The sequence below is a fragment of the Dipodomys spectabilis genome, unplaced genomic scaffold (assembly GCF_019054845.1).
Source record: "Dipodomys spectabilis isolate Male_0828 unplaced genomic scaffold, ASM1905484v1 ptg000327l, whole genome shotgun sequence".
Lineage (NCBI taxonomy): Eukaryota > Metazoa > Chordata > Mammalia > Rodentia > Heteromyidae > Dipodomys > Dipodomys spectabilis.
Genome location: NW_024871004.1, coordinates 2,894,684 through 2,899,509, shown reverse-complemented (window position 1 = coordinate 2,899,509; position 4,826 = coordinate 2,894,684). Strand labels below are relative to the sequence as shown.

The 4,826-nt window shown below is 32.3% G+C and overlaps 2 pseudogenes; one reads left to right on the top strand and one right to left on the bottom strand.

Moving 5' to 3' along the window:
• The first annotated feature begins 2,761 nt into the window (after positions 1 to 2,761).
• On the top strand, positions 2,762 to 2,858 carry LOC122128274 (annotated as a pseudogene).
• Positions 2,859 to 3,537: 679 nt separating this feature from the next.
• On the bottom strand, positions 3,538 to 4,256 carry LOC122128249 (annotated as a pseudogene).
• Between the last annotated feature and the right edge of the window lie 570 nt (positions 4,257 to 4,826).

The window sequence follows — 4,826 nt, the reverse complement described above, 5'->3', positions numbered from 1 at the left end:
TCTATCATTCTCAACCAACTCCTTCTCCAAGATTTATTTCAGATTTATCACTTCCTTTATCATATGTGTACATTGAGTATTCTAATTTTATTTGTCCCTTGCTCCATTTTTCATTCATTCTATGTCTTTACTATTATTCCTCTCTGGTTTCAACTTCCTGATAGTCATTCTGCGAAACTGTCTGTTAATACTCTGAAAGGTTTATATACAAAACACGGAGTTTCAATCCTGTATATACTTGAACTGGTGTCAGCTTATATTTAAATAACTCATTCATCTGCAATAACAATTTGAAGACAGGAGATGTAAAGCACCTAAACATGATTTAATTCTCATCCATTTGGACGATTCATCTTTAGTTAACAAGAAAGTTTAAGAATGGCTTAGAATGTATCCCTAACTACAAATTTTTATAAATGGCTTTGTACAATATTTGTGATTATTTACTTTCACCTGAGATAAAATTTCTACTACCCATAAGTTTTGGAAAAAGAAGAAAACTAAAAGTTACTACTATAGAGGAATAAATAAAAATAGAAGGCAGATTTTGTGTTTGTCACATCCCTGATGAGTTCCCATATTCAATACATTAAGTCATATTTTTATATGTTAGACATATAGGGAAAACATAAAAAACGCAACTATCTGTGACTTTTTAAAATGTACCTTATTAAATGATGGAATTTATTAGCTAAAGTTTGGGTTTGAAATATGGGATACTGATCTATTTAACACATTTCTGTGAAGCACCTACTGAACAACACAAATGGTTTGTGATACGATTTCTACAATTTAATGAATGGTTGAACCTGTTTGTTAGTAGTGCTGAGTAAATAAATCAAGTCTATTGTAACCTGCTCTCTACACTTGAAAAACTTGTAATGTCACTAAGTATCATCTACATGTCAAATGTTATTTTGCGAATGTGATTTTAAAAAGTTTATTTGAAAAGCAATACACTTTTAGGAGATTAAATGTAGGTTATCATTGGTTTGAGAATGACAACATTTTTATACCACAGAAGCAATTTTTACTGAAGTACCAGTGTTTTGAAGCACTGAAAATCTTCTCAATTAATGTTTTTCTGAATTACTTTTGACCTCTAAATAAAGTTTTCCTGGACTCAGTAGACCAATTATGGATCTATCCTTCCAGGAACTATTTTTTTAACCACTTATACTGGACTGAAGTCTTTCATTAATCATTAGGGGAGGGTTATTAAAAATACTCTTGTGACACTTTGTTATCTCATTCACTCACATGGGCTGGTCATCTGTAAATTGAAAGTTTGAATTACAGTACTTTCTCTCCGATTTTGTGTTCTCATTTTAAGTTGCCTTGCATTTCACAATTGCTTACTGCTAATTCCTGCATCTCAAGGAATTAGGGCCCTGAAATATTATAAGAAATGAGAAATCGAGATGGCTGTTCAATTACTTTCATTTGGCATGTTGCATGGGCCTAGATGAGAAGACTTGCCCCTGTTATCTGATGATGCATGTAACTGGGACCAGGGATCCGAAGACCCAAGGGACCTGCAGAAGTATAATATCTTTTAGAGATCATATCAGCAAACTTTGGGTATAATGAGTAGGAATGCTTCAGAAATATGGGAAAAAACAGTTTGGGACCACGGAGTTAAAACAAAAAAAAAGGCAGCAGAGTAAATCCCTAATAGATTAGAGGAAAATAACATTGTATTTTTTACATGTGAATTCAGTAAACCAAGAACACAGAAGGTAGTACAAGTTTACACTAAAGACATTGCATTGACACTTTTTATATTCTAATCAGCACATACAAATATAAAATATAGAACTATATATAATATAATAAAAAAGGGCACATGTTTTGCATTGTTCTAATGTGGTTATGGTGTCAAAAGCAACTCTGTTTTAAAGTATTATTCCCTTATCTCTACCTCAGTGTTTGGTAGAGTTAGACCTATAGCTTTGTCATTTGTAGATTTATAGCCTAGAGGCAAGAAGAAGCACTGTGATTAAAACATTACCAATTTAAGGCCTAATAACCAGGAGAAACATATGGACTTCTCCTGCAAATATGAAAATATTTGGTGATAGAAAGGGAGTCGTGTAAGTTCCTCCAGGACATTAGGTAATCATGCAAAGGGACAAATTTTCCACCTTCTTTGCGTTAGCTACTTTTGAAATGGTAGGTATAATAAACAATTATATTTTGATAAAATACCTTCTAGTCTGAACATTTCTGTCTGAAGTTTTCATCTCTCTATGATTCTTTGTAACTAATATTAGTTTTGTTCGAGTAAGACAATCTATGCTGTCAGGGTAAGATGTAATGGTTAGTCTGTTCCTAAATGGAAGAAGGGTAAAGGGTAGATACACATTTGTGCCAGTAAGACCTCATTTGGGAAAATTTAAGCTTAAGAACTTTAGAAGTAGCTCTTAAGCAAGGATTACTTTGAATCCATTAGCTCCACAAATCTAACTCAGTTGTATAAATAAGTACTTGAAAAAGCCATCACCTTTGAACCTAGCTAGAAATGCTTCAAAGTATGATCAAATCTAAAATGAAAAAGAATTAAATTAGTCATTGACAAAAAATTGCAAATGTGAGCAATCGACCAAACCATATGATTTTTTCAACTATAAGTAGAAATTTAGGGAAATAAGTTCAATAGCATTGTTAGGAACAATAATATTTCTTGTTACAAATATGCACCCAATGATATAAGCCTGTATAAAGGTTGCATAATTAACTACTTAAATTTAGAGGATACTACATGCTTCAGCAGCATATATACCCAAATTACAATACAGAGATTAACATGGCACTTGCACGAGGATGATATGAAAATTTGTGAAATATTCCATATTTTTTATTCTTCAGATGCAAGAAAAGAAAAACAGTAAGTAAAAAGTTGATTACAAAACTACAAGTAACAATACACATAAATCATAGAATTTAATGTTAGTTTGACATCACTGTATTAAATCTTCACCTTAGAAAGGTCTTCACATAGCATAACCTTTACAAAACATTTAAAATTAGACAACATTTTCATTTTATCTCAAAGAAATAAAATACTATAAGGACCTAGGGAAAAAAGGGAATTTTAAACTGCTTCAATATTGAATGCAATCTGAAAGGACACATTTATTAATGTACCTATATTATAAAATGATGTAGAATTCAAAGTATTATATAGAATATAGAATATTATATAGAATATATAGAATATAGAATATTTTAAAATATACTTTTTTCAGACAAGCACCAGAAATATCTTTAGTTTCTGTACTACTTATTTCAACAGATAAGTTAAAAATATTTCTGATTAAAAAAAATCACAAACTCTGTAGAAATCATTATAGATATATACAAACAACTCTTGAATATATTTTGGCATCAAAATCAGGCAATTCCCGTGGAAGAGTACCATGGAACCCATGAATTTTTACAGTAAGTTATTGTTATTACTTTGTATTGTGAAAATATTTTGTATGGACACAAAGGATGAGCTGGCATTTTTTAAATTTCAGAAACTTAAGCAAACCATTACGACTTAGGAGAACAATTTGTATAGCCTTCCACAACTTGAAAAAGGTAGTGATACATACTTAGTCTTTTGACAATATCAAATGCCATTTCTTCCAAGTTGTTCTTCAGACCTGGTTTTATATAATGGTTCAAGAGAAGGAGATCCAGAGTATCTTTGGTATCTCTGTTCCCAGCAGCAAATGCAAAGGAATCAAGAGGCTTTTTGCTTGGGCATTCTTATCTGCATCATGATGAAGTCATAAAGAAGACTCTCTGGTATTATTCCACTTAAAAGCACTGTGCATGGGTGTCCAGCCATCCACACTTACTGTAGGAATATCTGCCGCTTGTGCCACCAACTCACGGACAATGTGTAAATGTACATTGTAGGCTTCCCGATGAAGAGGGGTATGCTCATCGTCATCCCTAGTATTCACATGAGTGGCCTTTTTGGAAAGTGTTCTCTGCTCTGTAGTAAGTAGATTATTTTCAGCAGCCCAAAGAAGAAATTTGCTTGGATCCTTTTCCAATTTTTTCATGCAATTGATACCATTCCTCACTTTTTCATCTTGTTCCTCGTCTTCATCAGAATTGTCGAACCAGACACGTTGAGTACCAGTGAGAATGAGGTGTCCATGTTTTTACAATAGTTCAAGTTGGTTGAACTGGTCAGAAAAATCCGGTGAATTTTCTGCATCTGTTTTATTTTAACCATGATTTATTTTCTCTTTTTCCATTTTTACTAATCTAAATTATTCTAACTGGACAGTAGAGAGAGCAGAGGAAAGATGTTCCTTTGTATTCAAAGGTACAGACTGAAAATGAGGACCAGTGGTGTCTTCATGTGCAGCTTATTCTAGGAATGATAAAATATGAAATAATGTCTTCTATTTAAATGGTTTGAGAAATGGCAGAGCAGAAAGTGAAATGATGAAACCAAAAATGTTAAAGAAAATTAAATTATGATAATTATGGAGCAATCATATTATCTATGAGAACCATGAAAGAGAGAGAGGAAGAGACACAGAGATGTGCAATGACCTAGCTAGCCACAAAATCCATGCCTCTGATCAAGTTATAGAGCAAACAATTTTATTTTAAAAAAGATGTAAATAGAATTTACGTATTTACTTGAAGTTAGTAAATACATTTTTAGTAGCCTACACAAAGACACATAGCTTTGACCAAATTACAGGCAAGATTCTAAATCCTTGATAATTCTAATAATAGATAATTTGAATCACACTTTTATGTCGAATGAAGGAATAGGTCTAGACTAGGAAAGCAGCTAGAAAAGGCAGGCCAAT